Source organism: Oryctolagus cuniculus, chromosome 3, assembly GCF_051225735.1.
Source record: "Oryctolagus cuniculus isolate XC-2025 breed Fujian yellow rabbit chromosome 3, ASM5122573v1, whole genome shotgun sequence".
NCBI lineage: Eukaryota > Metazoa > Chordata > Mammalia > Lagomorpha > Leporidae > Oryctolagus > Oryctolagus cuniculus.
The window spans coordinates 109335444-109352394 of NC_142869.1; the positions used below are offsets into that span (position 1 = coordinate 109335444).

The window sequence follows — 16951 nt, forward strand, 5'->3', positions numbered from 1 at the left end:
TGTTTATTTACAATATCACAAAGAGCAGATTCCCCTTTACAAAACCTACACAACTGCCACCAAATTAATGTTAGCAGGCACTATGGAATTAATCTTTTAAACTTCTAGTTTATCTATTTGAAAGGCAGAGAAACACAGACAGGAAATAGAGTGCTCCATCCACTAATTCCCTCCCCCAAACACTGGCAACAGCTGGAGCTGGGCCAAGACAAAGCCAGGAGCTGGGAACTCAACCCTGGTGTGCCCCATCAGTGGCTGGGATTTAAGTAGCTGAATATCACCTGCTGGCTCTCAAGCTGAGCATTAGCAGGGAGCCAGAACTGGAAGCAGAATTGGAACTCAGCCGGAGGCATCCTCAAGGGCATCAATACTGCTCTGGCAAGCACTTACCCCAGGAATTCATCTTAAAATTCCGTCCTTGGAACCATCCCCAAGTTCTACCTCTTTTCTTGCCCGCCCGATGGTTCTCCACGTAAAGCCCTTGAACTGTCACCTGGGAAGTCGGGAATGCAACAATCCAGCCCCCACCACCCAGCTACTCAATCAGAAACCCAGGGGGAGCCCAGGCACCTCTTCCACCAAGCTCCCCAGGTGATCAGGGCGGCTGCTCAAGTTGGAGGGTCACGGCCAACCGGCTATTACCGTGTGGGCTGGGCCAGTCCTTCACACAGCTCAAAAACAATCTGGCATTTTCCCGTTCCTTAAAAACCTGCTATAGGATGATGTCAACTGTTCCTTCCTATTTTTAATCTTTCACGATGAGGCTGAAGATGATTCACTCAGCACCTTATGCGATCACTTAAATAGTGAGGAGCCTTCTCTCACACCCCTAATGGAAGGTGACTGCAGCCTGTTATTTCTGATGTAATTACAGGAACAATTCAGTAATAAAAGCTTGTCCTTTATCAACCTCGGGTAAAAGCCGTAATGGAGAGCTGTAATTATCACACCCCATTCTTTCCCATAATGTGCTCATCATAACACATGCTTTGAAACTGATCTTACCACATGTCACAACAAGGAAACACAGAACTTGGGATCAAATTTATTTGATTGTAAACAGAGATCACAATTGCATGTGTTTGGGTAAACCTTTTTCAATCAACAAGAAACAAGGACGCACCAACCATCTAGCTGGCTTTTAACTCAACCATCTAGCTAGCTTTTATTAAAATCGCCTCAGTAAAATACAAAGAAAAAAAAATAGTTGATTTTGTACTTTCTATGGGTCCTGAGGTGACCTCACCATACTGAATGGCCTCTAGACTTCACTAATTATAAAAGCAGGAAGAATTAAGGAGTTCCTAAACAAATGAAACATTTTCTATGCCTTTCGTTTGTTCAGGTGTGTATTAATTTGGAGAAGTTAATGCCATACCTGTGGTGAGAGCGCCTGATGAGTTGTGGGTATCAACATGTTATTAATTCCCTTCCCTTTCTGATTAATTTCACACTTGTGCTGGACAACAGCGGTGAGATTAATGATGTCTGGGAGACAATGCTCAGTCCTTGTAAGATACTAAATCAACCTCAAGTGTTCAAGTACACAGAATCCAGATAAGAGTAATTACGGAACTGGTTCTGGGAGGCACCCCAAGCACCAAGTCCACAGGAATGCTCAGAAACCCAGGGCTGAAGCTGTCAAGTGCAGGGAGGAAGAATGGAAGCCGGAACACTGAGGACTGCACTCACACCAGCCAACAGGGGTCCCTAACACTGACCGAACGTTTCACACTGCAATGCTCAGTTTTCCCAGAGTCCTTCTGTGTTCTCACTCAGCTTCTTCACTCCCTCCTCTTGACTCTCCTAATCATCTCAGGTTCCTCATCAAGGGCCATTAAGAGCAGGTTGGAGAACCCAGTCTCACCAGGTCAATCTGCAAGGATCAGGAGGCTTTGTGTAAACAAGCTAATCCTCTTTCCCATAACAAAGCCCGCACGGAGAACCTGAGCCAAGACACTGGGAGCCTTGTGAAAGCTATAACACAGCAATGCCTCTTCTTCCCAGGTATTCTTATTTATGTCACAGCATAATAGAAGATTGGAGGCTCAGAAAGCTCAGGATCTCAGTGACGGGCATCTGGCACGGTGGTTAAAGATGCCTGAACATGGGCTGGCACCACGGCTCACTAGGCTAATCCTCCGCCTGTGGCGCCGGCACCCCGGGTTCTAGTCCTGGTTGGGGCACTGGGTACTAGACCCGGTTGCTCCTCTTCCAGTCCAGCTCTCTGCTGTGGCCCAGGAAGGCAGTAGAGGATGGCCCAAGTCCTTGGGCCCTGCACCCGCATGGGAAACCAGGAGGAAGCACCTAGCTCCTGGCTTTGGATTGGCGCAGCGCATCGGCCGAAGCAGAGAGCTGGACTGGAAGAGGAGCAACCGGGACTAGAACCCGGTGTGCTGGCACCACAGGCAGAGGATTAGCTAGTGAGCCACGGTGCCGGCCAGAATTCCAACATTTAAGTAACATTTTACCGTCCTATGCTAGCTCTCAATTTTATTTTCTAACTTCTATTCGCATATCCTGTATCTTAAATCCCTTCTCACAGACAAGACTGCCCAACCAGGACCTTGACCCAAGTACTATTACTTGCTGACTGCAACAAGAAATGCACCTGTAGTCATCAGCTAACTCAGTGGTATCCAATATGGTAGGCCCTTAGCACATATGGCGACCTAAATTTAAATTAATGAAAATTTAGAATTCTGTTCCTCAGATGCACCAGCCACATTTCAAAACTCACACTGAATAGTCACATTGAGTCTAGTGGCTGCCACATTGGCTAGGACAGGTACAGAACATCTCCACCATGGGCCAAGGTTTCCACCCAAAGGCACTGGGGCAGAGATATCTCAGGGCAATGTTTTTTCATCTTATGCCTACCAACATGGTACAGAACACAGCCAATCTAATTAAAGACTGTGCCAGGCTACGGTCATGCCCATGTGCCTTTATGCCTTAAAAAAAAAAAATTTATTTGAGAGGCAGAGTTACATAGAGAGGGAGAGACAGAGATCTTACATCCTCTGGTTCACTCCAGAGTGAACCAGAAATGGGAGCTGGGTCGATCTGATGCCATGAGCCTCTTCTGGGTCTCTCACATGGATGCAGGGGCCCAAGGACTTGGGTCACCTTACACTGCTTTCCCAGGCCATAGCAGAGAGCTGGATTGGAAGAGCAGCAGCTGGGAAACAAACCGGTATCCATATGGGATGCCGGCAACACAAGTAGAGGCTTAGCTTACTACGCTCCAGCACCAACACCCCTGCCTTTATCTCCTAAGTTAAACATTCCTTAAGTCACTTGGCAAACTTACAAGGGTAACAGTAGGAGAGACAGCATCTGAACTGAGAGTACTAAGAAGCAATTATCAGGAGTCCTTCCATTCAGGAATAATCACCCTATGTAACCACAACCCAGGAAACGCCCACCAACCACACTGAGACTCAGGCACATACCCCCAGGCAGGTGCATCTCTGGGGATGCACATCTTCATCAAAGCTCTCCCCAGGGGAGAAGTGCATCTCTGTCATTCCTCCTTGGCCAAGGCAGGATCCCCAGATCTAGTCCCTTGTTTGTAATTATTGCACAGAACAATTCTAGGAAACCAACTTTTGACTCACTGTTTCCTACCAATCGCTCTCAATAAATTGTTTCTCTAAAAGCTAGAATAATTACCAAGCAGACAAGCTTGTTTTGGGCAATCACAGTCTCACCAGAGGCTAGAAGAGACAGCCTTACTCCCCTCAGTAACATCTGCTCTGCAAAAAATTACTTAAAAGATTTCCAGGCTACAATGTAAGTATAAATCAAAACATTAATTTGTACCCCACAAATATATAATATATGCAATCACTTTCAATTCAAAAAACAAAATTTTTTAATTTTTTAATAAAATAGGCTTCCAGGAATTAAAAACCTGAGACACTCTGGGTAATTACTCCAATCTGGGGAAGAATCCTAAAATACAGAGTCAGCTGCTGTTGAAACAGAACAGCCAGGGTGAGGCAGGCAGAGCTGTTCACAGGCAAGGTTAATGATCTGACCTTCCACTGTTAAAACCCACAAGCTCTCTGCACGTGGTTCCTTCTCTCTTCCCCTGGTTGCTCCCTGCTGCCCCCCTCCCCCACCATGCATGCAAACAATGGACTCCACACCCACAATAAGCCTGGCTTTCTGAACACCAATCCTCTTCTATCAAGTGCTAGGCCCAAGTCAGAATGCCACTCCATGGGAGCAGTAATTTAGATAATTCCAGCAATCCCTGTCCTAGTCCCAGACTCCAACTGGTATACAGGCCAGACCCAGGCCTTCCTGCCTCCAAGGAAAACGTAATGAATAGAAACTTGGCAGAGTTAGGACAAGATCAAGATTCCAAGTTTTCTAATGAAAAAATGCAAAACCATTCATTCTTCTGAACACTGATTGGGGGGCAAGAAACTAACATGCTCCTCTCAGAACCTAGGCCAGTCATCTCTTCCTGAATCAAGGTTCCTCTCTGAGACCGGATCTCAGTGCTATTGATAAGACTCCTGATTCCTGCCCCTCTTCCGGGCACCGCTCGCACCTTCACTTAAGGCTCACAGCCAACTGAATTACCGACCCCGAGAGCCTCCTTGCCCTAGCCACTTCCTGAGCAGCAGCAGCTAGATGCAGCCGCCTGCTCCCCAGCCCAGCGGTTGCAACAGCTCTCTAACCCAGCCGACCTCGCTCCAGCCTCATTCCCCTCCTTCACAGCCCTTAGCAGAACACCTGCCAGAGAAGCCACCCACGGCAGCCCCAGGCCCTCCCACTTCATACAGGAGACCCCAGCATCCCGAGATCAATCCACAGCCTCAGTCAAGCCAAACAGTCTACCTTCGTCCCTGTTGTCTTCGGTCGCATTCCCTGCTCCCAGTAGGAGCATACTTCAAACAATTCATGCAAAGCAGAATTAAAACTGAGTAGGAGTGGGATTCGATCCTAGCTGGTAGGACACCCATACCCAATACCCAAGTGTCTGGATTCATATCCCAGCTCGACCCCCTGACTCCAGCTTCCTACTATTGCTCATAGAATCAGGTCTCTGCCACACACGTGGGAGGCCTGAACGGAGTTCCAGGCTCCTGGTTCAAGCCTCAGCTGTCACAGGTATTTGTGGAGTGAGCCAGTGGATAGGCACTCTCAAATTAAAAAAAAAAAATTTTAACTAAATCTTGATGCAAAACATTCAGAAATCCATGCAATTGCTTCATCATATGCATTTTTCTATGACTTTAAGACAGTTTTTTTTTTAGACTGATTTATTTATTTGAAAGGCAGAGTTACACAGAGAGGGAAAGAGATGGATCTTCCATCTGCTGATTCACTCCTCAAATGGCTCCAACAGCCAGGGCTGGGCCAGGCTGAAGCCAGGAGCCAGCAGCTTCTTCCAGGTCTCCTGTGTGGGTGGCAGAGGCCCAAGCATTTGGGCCATCTTCCGCCGCTTTTCCCTGGCAAGTTAGCAGGCAGCTGGATTGGAAGTAGAGCAATGAGGACTCAAACTGGCACCCATATGGGATACTGACATCACAGGTGGTGGCTTTACCCACAAGGCCACAGCACCGGCCCCTTTTCTATGACCTTTTCTTCTCCTAAATCCTCCATAGACCCAAAGCCAACCTCCCTCTGCATAACCACCATGGCCCGTGGGAAACCTTCCCTTCCCCAGGGCAGTAACTGCCCTGAGCTCTCAGCTCCTCCAGGAGCAGGGCCTGGGTAGAGCACTCAGCGCCCAGAACCCTACACACAGCTCATCCTCCACACGTTCAGGGTACAACGTGTCTGTGGACAATCAAATGAAAATCTCTGAAATCTATGCGCTTTTTCATAACGTTCATTTCTCTATAAAGTTTCTGAAGAGCTGCTCATGCAAAGATTCTGTGCATACCAAAATAAACTGGTCTTTTCATTTTCCACCCCCTTCCTGAAGCGCCCTCACATCTGACAATCTGCTGAAAACACAGTTCCTATTCCCTCTCCGAAAGTCATCATTGCAGCGGTAGATTTTTCCATCCGCAAAGGTCGCACCACTTCAACCCAGTGTGCCAGGCACTTCACATCTCGAAAGCTGGGTGTCATCCTCTGTGCTGCAGAGGTAATGGCCGTGCCTCCCCCACAAGGTCTTTGGGGTTGAGGAGATAATGGTGAAGCACTTAGCCCTAGTGCCGGGCGCACAGCGGGCTCCAGTGTCACCATCTACCTCCTCCCCTCCTCCCCGCCCGCTCCTGGTACTGCTACGTCTCCTTAAGGAGGTAAAACAGCACAGAAGAAACACATGCCGGGCAGATGACATGGGCCTGTGTTCAAATCCCAGCTCTGAGATTCTGGGGAAATCAGCAAGGGCTGCCCAAACCACACTCGAAGAATTAGAGTAAGGAGTGAGGGACTACAGAAAGTTCTTAGGAAAAACTGATACACGTTGGTTTCAAAGTTTTTGCACCAAAATAAATCTTGGATTCCCTTTCCCGTGAACTTGAAGTACCTTCACACACTTAACGCTGCCAGTACAGGGTCAGCAACCCAGCCAGAGGTATTCACACTTTTCACGACTTTTCAAAACTTCTTAATCTATTTAAGAGGGGCCGCCACCTGCAGTGCCCGCATCCCATATGGGCACCGATTCAAGTCTCGGCTGCTCCTCTTCCGATCCAGCTCTCTGCACTGGCCTGGGAAAGCAGTGGAAAATGGCCCAAATCCTTGGGCCCCTGCACCCACATGGGAGACCCAGAAGAAACTCCTGGCTTCGGATCGGCACAGCTCCAGCCATTACAACCAATTGGGGAGTGAACCAGCAGATGGAAGACCTCTGTCTCTCACTCTCTCTGCATAACTCTGACTTTCAAATAAATAAATCTTTATTAAAAAACAATCTTTTGGGGTCGATGACGTGGTGCAGGTTAATCCTCTGCCTGCGGCACCGGCATCCCGTGTGGGCGCCAGTTCTAGTCCCGGCTGCTCCTCTTCCAGTCCAGCTCTGCTGTGGCCTGGGAAGGCAGTGGAGGATGGCCCGAGACCTTGGGCTCCTGCACCTGCATGGGAGACCAGGAGGAAGCACCTGGCTCCTGGCTTTGGATCGGCGCAGCGCTGGCCGTTGCAGCTATTTGGGGAGTGAACCAACGGACTGAGGACCTTTCTCTGTCTCTCCCTCTCACTGACTGTAACTCTACCTCTCAAATAAATAAATAAAATCCTTAAAAAGAATCTATTTACGAGACAGAGCTCCCATCCACAGGTTTAATCCCCATAAGAAGCAAGGTTGGGCCAGGAGCCCGGAACGCAATGCAGGTCTCCCATGTGGGCAGCAGGGACCCGAGTATGGGGCTTTGCCTGCTGCCTTCCAGGACGTGCATCAGTAGAAAGCTGTTACCAGGAGCACAGCTGAGACTAGAACCCAGGCACACTAGTGTGGGATGCAGGTGTCCAAAGCCGAGGTTTTTGTTTGTTTGTTTTTGACAAGCAGAGTGGACAGTGAGAGAGAGAGACAGAGAGAAAGGTCTTCCTTTGCCGTTGGTTCACCCTCCAATGGCTGCCGCGGCCGGCGCGCTGCGGCCAGCACACTGCGCTGATCCGAAGGCAGGAGCCAGGTGCTTCTCCTGGTCTCCCATGGGGTGCAGGGCCCAAGCACTTGGGCCATCCTCCACTGCACTCCCAGGCCACAGCAGAGAGCTGGCCTGGAAGAGGAGCAACCAGGACAGAATCCGGCGCCACGACTGGGACTAGAACCTGGTGTGCCAGCGCCGCAGGCAGAGGATTAGCCTATTGAGCCGCGGCGCTGGCCTTTTTTTTTTTTTCAAAGCCGAGTGAGTCTTAATAGCTGCACCAAATGCCCACCCCTAAGAACGATTTTCACTTGATCCAATCCCTAACACAACCGGAGAGGAAAAACACGCCCTCACACTGCTCATTCCCATCACTGCATCACCTGCAGTCACACTGTTTAATGGGAGGCGCGAAGCCAGGTGGCAGTCATTTCAGCTGAAAACCCCCAGCCATCAGCAAAGGCTCCCGGCACCATTAGCACAAGACAATTACCAGACCCGCTGCCAGGAGACCGGTTTCTTTCAAGGAACCCGGGGACAGCCTCAATGTCATTGCTTTTCCAGTCTCCAAATATTCCCAACAACTCATAATTTACATGAAACACCAGCAAGATAGCTCCTCAAAGGAAAATACACCGGTCTTACCGGCTGCTTTCTTACAAAGCGCTTCTATGATGAAAGTCATTCCAAATGCATCCACGGTGCTTGGAGAGAAAACCCCACACACTGCAGACGGACGTTCATGCAACCAAGCGGATGAAATGTGACAACCCCTTGACAGGCGGCCCTAGCCAGGGCCTCACTTTCTGGGAAGAAAAATAAGCTTGACCCTTTCAGCCCAATTTATAAGGCTTTGAAAACTCTGAGGGAAGAGAAGTCAAAGCAGAAATGAATCCAAGGGCTCCAACCTCCACCCCATCCCCCCATCCTGGGGGCTCAGCTTTCACCTCCTCCAAGCTGGATTCCAGGGCCTTGGAGGCCCAGAGAGGATTCCCTGGCTGGGTTCCTTCAACTACTGACGGAGGGAGGAGGCCAAGGGGCCAGCATCCAGACTTCAGCGAGTTCCCAGGTAACCAGGTCCCCACCAGAAGCATGCATCCACAGAGCTGAAATGTGACTTCACTTCCTTCCTCCTGCTCCCAGACCCAGCCTTGTCCTCAGTCCCCAGAGCCCGGGCCCACAGCCCAGGCAACGCACTGCAAAGACCTCACCCCAGAGCCGCTTGCTGGGCGAGCCGTTGCATGGATGCGGGATGCATGCGGAGAGGCTTGCTGGAGCCCCAGGGAGGGGCTCCTCCCTTGCTCAGGGTCTGGAAACTCTGGAAGGACCTGCAACCCCACTGGCCAGCCCCAAGTACCGTGCACAGCTCCACGCCTCCCCGGGCCCTCACTTCCCTCCCTCCACCATCTCCTGCCGCACTCCTCCGTTCCGGGGCAGGTCAGCCTGGGGCTCACACATGTTCCTTGCTGAAACGATTAAGCCGGCTGCGATCCTCTCAGCGGACCCTAGGCTGAAGTTCAGCACAGGTGTAAGGGGATGCGGATGACCAGAGCGTGCAGCCCGAGGTCAGGCCGTGTGTGCCTCAGCCCTTGTCAGCAGCCACCACTGTGAACCCCACACACGGCCCAGGGTGCTAAAGCAGAGGTTGAGGACGTACAGCAGACAAACCCTGACCATCCAACTACAGGGCCTGTTCCTGCCGGCCACCCCTGACCTCTTCACCCTTTGCTGACCTCTAGGGAAGACGAATGACCTAAGTCATCCGGTGCTGGCAGGGGGCAGAGAGGGCAAGGCATGTGCACCCAAGTCTGGAGCCCAATGCTTCCCCCCTCAACTCTACACAACGGCTGCGGCCAGCTTCCTCCTCAGTAGCCCCAGGCTGCAGTTCGCTGGAGTGGACACTGAGGCTGGCCCTTGGCCCCAGGCTGTCCCACCACACCAGCTGACTATGTTGTCCAGTGCAAATCCATCCCCACTCCAGGAAAACACAGCACCCCAGAGCTCAGGAGTCTGCATTGTCACTCCTCAGACGAATGGCAGGGAGGTCAGCAGCCATGCAATCACCACCCATCTCCTGAGCAGGCAGCTTGGAGAAGGATGTTAGGATCCCTTAAGGAGCTTAAAAAAGATGTGCCACCCTAGGGCCGGCACTGTGGCATAGCAGGTAAAAGCCACTACCTGCAGTGCCAGCATCCCACATGGGCGCCGGTTCGAGGCCCTTCTGTTTCACTTCTGATCCAGCTCTCTGCTATGGCCTGGGAAAGCAGTGGAGGATGGCCCAAGTGCTTGAGTCCCTGTGCCCGCATGGGAGACCCAGAAGAAACTCCTGGCTCCCGACTCTGGATTGGTGCAGCTCCAGCTGTTAGCGGCCATTTGGGGAGTGAACAAGTGGGTGGAAGACTTCTCTCTGCCTCTGCCTCTGCCTCTCTGTAACTCTGGCTTTCAAACAATAAATAAATATTTTTAAAAAAGATGTGCTGCCCCAACCCAGCCCCAAACAGAATCTTCGAGGGCATGAGCAGTCAGGAGAGGAGACGAGAGGAGTGGGAGCTGTAGGAGTCCCTCTCCTGCCCCCACTACCAGAGCCATGTCTTTCCAGCTGCAGTCAACTGGCTTACTGTGAAGACAGTGACCTCTGCTCATGGGCAAGTGCTCTGAACTAACTCCACAGTGCACTCTGGATGTGCACGCTCCCGTGTGATCCGAGGGTTGTGGGCTGGCACCAAGCACCAGGCCCCTCCTCGTGTGAGCATCAGATGATTTAACATTCTCACCTCCAGAGACCCATCCAGCAGGTGCACCATGAGTGAGAGGGAGGGGAAGAAAGAAAGGAGGAATCCTAGGCCCTTTTACATGACACTACCACGGGAACACATCATCCCCTAAGTTTAACACCTTCCGTAACCACAAATCTTCTGTCAAAGCCAAGAAATTAACCTTGGCCTGGGACTGCTAACTACAGACTTTATTTGGGTCCCACCAGTCTTCACAAGTTCTCTCTCTGCCCAAGAAGCTTAAGAGGTAGGTGGCAGTCTATCCCCAGAGGACGAAAGATACTGCGGCTTTTTAAGTAACATTCAATCATTTGCTCACCAACAGCACCGACTAGCAAGGCCTGGGTTTCAGCTCAGTCCCACTGCATCCAGAGGCTCTGCCTGCCCCCTGCAAACTATGTTTCCCTAGAGAGCATCGGCCCCAGTTGATAGGAGAAAGCCGGAAAAGTGAGTTCCCGGAAGGGGTACTGCCCTGCAGGAGCACATCACACAGGGGTGCATCCAACCCCAAAGTCAAAGCTGTGCTCAGGCAATGCCACCACCTCCCCCAACGCCGTCACACAGTGGGATAAAGTGAGTGACAACCCCAGAAAAGTCTTGCAAATCCAAGAAGACTGTGGTGGCCACAATGGAGAAGAAGGGATCCTACCCCCCAGACACAGCCTACCTATTCTTGGGCCAATGGCGAATGTAAGAGCTCTCCCGTGGCTCCAGTCAGCCCAAAGGGACAGCAAGGGCCAAGGACAGGGGCATTGATAGAGCGCTGAGTAGCAGGAGCTCCCAGCAAGATTCTAAAATTAGCTACTATAAAACCTCTGAGATTCCAGCTTTGGGCCTTTGGGACAGGTGTTTCGCAGAGGCTTTTGTCCCCTGGAACGACCACATATCATATCAGAGTGCCTTGTTCCAGTGCCAGCTCCTGTGTGTCTGATCCAGTTTCCTGCTCATGTATATCCTGGGAGGCAGCAGGTGATGGCTGGCTCCAGTCCTTGGGCCCCTGCCACCGATGTGGGGGACCTGGATGGAGTTCAAGGCTCGTGGCCAAAGCCTTGCCTGGCCTTGACCTTTATGGCTATTTGGAGAGTGAACCAGGTGATGGACAATCTCTCTCTCTCTCTCTCTCTCTCTCTGCATGTGTGTGTGTGTCTGCCTTTCAAATGAATGAATGAATGAAACATTGCTCTCCTGAGAGATGCTGCACTTGAACCGTTTCTAGCAGCAAGATTTTAGCGCCTGAGCAACAACAAAGAAAGCAGGGAAAGAGCTTCTACTCTGAGGCTGCTAACCTCACACACAGTTACCGGGACCAGTGGCACAGACACTAAGTCTGCATGGCCCACAAGACGACAAGTTTTCACTTCGATTTCCCTGTTGGCGTTCCAGGATCGAGCCAGTCCCTGCGCCGCCCGCTGTAGAGTAACTGCTTTGCTCTCTCCCAGCAGATGCATCACCTGGCAACTCATTAGAAATGCAAATCCGTGGGCTGCAGAACCAGAAACGCTGGGAGCCGCGGAACCACCTGGGTTTAACAGGTCCTGCAGGTGTCTCTGCTGCCTGCCTGCAGCGGCTTGAGAAACCCCCACCCTCTCCACGGCCGACCTGTAACCCAGAAATGTATCTGGAGGGGTCTCTGCCAAAAACAATCCCATTGTACACAGCCTGTGGGCCCACGGGGGACGCTCACGGGTTCAGCTGGGCCCCAGCACTCATCATCACACAGCTGGGGAGCAGTGCAGGCGCCGGCCCCTGCTGAGTGCTGTGCAGAGACCAACCTGGCCTTCAAGGAGCTCAAAGCATAGCAGAGGTTGAAGAAACCAAGCAAACCTACAAACGTGGGATTAGAAACTGTGGCAAATACCATGAAAAAAAGGACTGGGAGAGGGAAGAGGTCTAAAGCAGACTATTGGGCATGCGTGTCACCTCTGGGGTCAACGGAGCCCCCTTTAGAAGGGACAATGAAGCTGAGATGGAAAGGAGGAGCAGGAGTGAGTCACCCAAGGAGGGAGGAATCAAACAGCTCAGTACAGGAAAAGCTTGTGAAAGGCCCTGGGGCAGGAGAGAGATTGGTGCCTTGGAGATGCTGAAAGACGCCAGTGCTGCTGGGAAACAGAGAGGGAGGCGGGAATAGGGCTGCACGATAAGCAGGAGCCATCACCTGGCCTCAGATCATGCTGAACCCTGCAGGTATGACTCAGTCTGTGCTGGAGTCCAAAGCTAAGGAGGACGCCCCTGAAGTCGCACGTAGCAAACTGACAACAGAAATAGCCTATTCCCAGCACTCACCATGAGCCGGGCACTGACAAGTGTTCCAGGTGAAACTGTGATCTGGGCGGGGCAGGAATTGAGGTGCAGCAGGCTAAGGCACCGCCTGTGATGCTAGCATCGCGTATCAGAGCACTTGTTCACGTGCTGGCTGCCTTCCTTGCCATCCAGCTCGCTGTTAATGCACCAGGAAGGCAGCGGGTGATGGCCCACGTACTTGGCCTCTGCCACCCATGTGGGAGACCAGGCTCCTAACCTGCCCCAGCTCCAGCTGTTGCAGTCATTTAGGGAGTGAACCAGAGGATGGAAGGTCTCTCTCTCTCTCTCTCTTCAAACAAATAAATAAATCTTCCCCAAAAAATGTGACCGCAGGGCAGGTGTTTGGTGTAGCGGTGTTTCACATCAGAGTACCTGGGTTCAAATCCCAGCTCCACTCCCAATTCCAGCTTCCTGCGAATACACCTCCTGGGTGGCAGAAAGCAATGGTGAAGTACTTGGGACCCTGCCACCCACAAAGAAGACCAACATTTAGTTCTAGATTCCTGGGTTCCTAGCCTCAGCTGTTGTGAGCATTTGGGGAGAGAATCAGGAGATAGGAGGTCTCTGGCTGGCTGGGTGCCTGCCTCTCTGTCTCAAATAAATTAAATAAATAATTGGTTTTATTTTCAAAAAAAAAAAAAAACAGCTGTGGGGGTGGGCATTGTGTCATACTGGGTAAAGTTGCCACCTATGACACCAGTATCCTATATGGGCACCAGTTTGAGTCCTGACCTGCTCCACTTCCAATCCAGGTCCTTGCTAGTACACCTGTGAAAGTAACAGAAGATGGCCCAAGTGTGAGGGCCCCTGCACCCACATGGAAGACCTGCATGAAGTCCCTGGCAATTGTGGGCTTCTGGAGAGTGAACCCCCAGATGGAAGGCCTCTCTCTATGTAACTCTTTCAATACATACATAAATCTTAAAAACAAACACTGTGATCCTTACAACAACCCCAAAGGCAGGCCCCGTTGTGTCACGACTCCATTTACAGGTGGGCAGAAGAGGGCTGAGCAGCCCAGTTTGCTGGGCTAGTGAGGGCCTGGAACTCGGCAGACCAACTTCAGAGCCCCAGCTCTCAGCCTTCGCATCATTGTGCAGGACATGGAGGGCACCGACCGGGACTGCATCTGCCAAGGCTCCACTCTGAAAGCTGTGCAGACAGGGAAGAAGGAAGAGACCACTGCATCTTCCAGGTGAGAAACGACCGTGGCCTGGGCCAGCCTGGTAGGGACCGCTCTCACCTCTTCCCACAGAGGACGGGGGACAGGAGCTAACGTCTCCCCTCTCCTGTGGGACTAACCTGAAACAGGCCTGTGGCGGGGACCCAGGCGTCGGCACCCTGCCTCCCCACAGCTCCATATCAGGATTTCATGGGGAGAGCTGGTTCAGACAGCTCACAAGGGCATGCCCTCTTACACCGGCCACTCAAACTCAGCTCCACCAACACACTTCCGACTCGAACTTGAACTAGCAGTGTCTGTGTGTTAATTGCCTCAATTGCCTTGCGGCTCTTTAGCCGTTTGTCAGAATGGCTTGTATTCCTAGAAAAGTCCTACCTGTGGCTTGGAAAAGAGAACGGGGGCCAGGGCAGGCCTGGCCTGCAACCATTTCCTTGGGTTAGATTTCTCTGAGAGATGTGGCCTGTGTCACTGGACTTTAAGTAAAAAGAAAGTTAAGTAAAAAGAAAGTTAAGCTTCCACCTGCAGTGCCAGCAACCCACATGGGTGTCAGTTCGAGTCCCAGCTGCTCCTCTTCCAATCCCACTCTCTGGCATGGCCTGGGGAGGCAGTGGAAGATGGCCCAAGTGCTTGGGCCCCTACACCCGAATGGGAGACCCAGAAGAAGCTCCTGGCTTTGATCGGCCCAGCTCTGGCTGTTGCAGCCATTTGGGGAGTGAACCAGCAGGTGGAAGATCTTTCTCTGTCTCTCCCTCTTGGATAATAAATAAATAAATAAGTTTTTAAAAGGGAAGGGTATGTGTGTATGCAAGCAGTGTTTGTGTGTGTATATGTGTGTAGGTATCTATAGGGGCGTGTCTGTGTGGACACATGTGTGCCCTGCATACCTGTGTCCATGTGTACATATACATGTGCATGTGTGTATTTGCTGTGCAGTGGGGACGGAGTCCACGAATCAAAGGCACTGGCAGATCTGGGCTGGCAGTGAGGACGCCACTGAAGCCAGTGGGTGTTGCGGCTCCCATGCAGGTCTAACTGACCAGGTCCCACTAGTGCCCCCCTGCTCCAAGGCCAGCCTTTCTTGTGCCCTTGTCCCTTTGTGCCTGAACACAGCAAGGACAGCCCAAGCATGGAGCCCATCAGGCCCCAGAGGGCAGAGGGGGACGGGGGCAGGGGGAGGACCACTTCCTTACATAAATAAGTCACAGCTTCCCTTACCACTCAGGCAAAGGCCTCACCAAGCTGGGGCTGCTGCTGCTGTTTTTGCAATTAAAAGATTTCTTTCCTGTTAGGGTATGACAATATAATGTTTTCTGAATGAAGATATACATTAAAGCTTACGGTATAAATGCTTACTGCTCACGTATATCATCTCATAATAGGCCCTGGAACTTATAAATTCACACAAGAGAATCTACTTGCAACTTAAATTTCTAGGAAAGGTAAAAGATTTATGTAAAAAAAAAAAAAAAGCAACATTTAAAACCCACCAATTGCTTGGAAAGGCCATTACTTTTATTTGAAACCGATAGTGCTTCTCCAGGAGCTCACAGCAAGTCCCAGGACAGGCCCAGGGCTTCCAGAGCAGATTTCTCGCCGCAGTCATGTTCCAGCAGCAGCCGGGGCAGCTGGCAAGTGGGCAGCTCCCACTTGATCCCCGGCAGTGGCAAGCAGGCATATGTGATGGGCTGTGTCCACGGTACCGTGTTCAGAAAGCCGAAGATCACAGCTACACGCAGGGGTCCCGTACTAGTCACACTGCCACAGTAACCCAGCCCTGCTGGCTGTGGACAAGGCAGGAGCTCTGAACCGCATGTGACTGGCAGCTACAGCCCAGGCTGAGGTGTCTACCAGCCACAAAAAAACCCCAAAACATTGGCAGCAAGAACAACAGCAGAGGCCAACATTGCTAAGTTGCCACCCGCAATGCTAACATCCCATATGAACGCTGGTTACAGCTCCGGCTACTTTACCTGCCCTGGATCCAGCTCCCTGCTAATGCTCCTGGGAAGGCAGTGGATGATGGCCCAAGTGCCTGGGCCCCAGCACCCAGGAAGGAGATCTGGATGGAGTTCCAGGTTCCTGTCTTCACCCTAGGCTGGCTCTGGCTGTTGTGGCCATTCGGTGAGTGAACCAGCAGATGGAAGATATCCTTCCCCTCCCTCCCTCCCTCCCTCCCTCCCTCCCTCCCTTCCTCCCCCTGCCTCTCTCCCTATCTCTCTCTCTCTCTTCCCTTCAATAAAATAAATCGTTTTAAAAAAAGTAACAGCAAAGTCGACAGTGGGAAGTTTGTTTCTGTGAGCAGCATGAAGCAGGAGGTGACAACACTGTAGAGAACACAGACTGTAACGTGACCCGGGGTTGTGCAAGAGTCACCTCCAGGAAGGACACGCCTTTCCCACTTGCACCACACACACTGACATTGGGAAGCGGCTGCAGTGGCGCCTGATTCGACGGAGAACCCAAAGTAGCTGCCATCGTTTTACTGTCCGGACCTGAGAGTGTCTCTTTGACTCTGAAAACCTCCACGGGTGCCCATGCAAAGGGGCAAGCGGTTCACTGGACGACGACGCTGATGATGCCTGTGGCTCCTTGAGCAGGCAGAGGTTCACCTGGAAGGCGGACATCCCAGGAGGGAGGGAGGGAGGGAGGGAGGGGGAAGATGAGACTGGAGCAGCCCCAGGAGCAGCCCCTCAAGGAGGAACGGCGGGCAGCAGCGTTGAGCTGCCTGGCCCGGGCTGGGATGGAGGAAGGGGCAGCAGGAGGAGATGTGGTCTGGGGGTTTTCAAAGCCTCCCCCTGAAAAGAGAGAAGCAGGCAAGCTGCCCTCTGAGACCCGCTGGCTGCCTGGCCACTGTTCCATCCTCCACCTTCCCCTTGCTGCCTGCAATGGCCCAAAGTCTTTTTTTTTTTTTTTTTTTTTTTTTTGACAGGTAGAGTTAGACAGAGAGAGAGAGAGACAGAGAGAAAGGTCTTCCTTCCATTGGTTCACCCCCCTCCCCCAAAAGGCCATTACTGCTGGTACGCTGCACCGATCCGAAGCCAGGAGCCAGGTGCTTCTTCTGGTCTCCCATGGGGTGCAGGGCCCAAGGACCTGGGCCATCCTCCACTGCACTCCCGGGCCACAGCAGAGAGCTGGAG

General features: G+C 51.8%; 1 protein-coding gene across 11 annotated transcripts in view; it reads right to left on the reverse strand.

The window, feature by feature from the left end:
* Nucleotides 1-16951, reverse strand: part of MGAT5 (alpha-1,6-mannosylglycoprotein 6-beta-N-acetylglucosaminyltransferase) — a 379218-nt gene that overhangs the window by 329027 nt on the left and 33240 nt on the right. For 2 of the 11 annotated variants that reach the window (XM_089329303.1, XM_089329298.1), the window contains exon 1: nt 12614-12921. The exons of 2 other annotated variants lie outside the window; for them this stretch is intronic. The gene's annotated coding sequence lies outside the window, so the exon portion shown is untranslated. 7 more of the 11 variants (XM_089329301.1, XM_089329300.1, XM_089329304.1 and 4 more) reach the window with 5 other exon arrangements.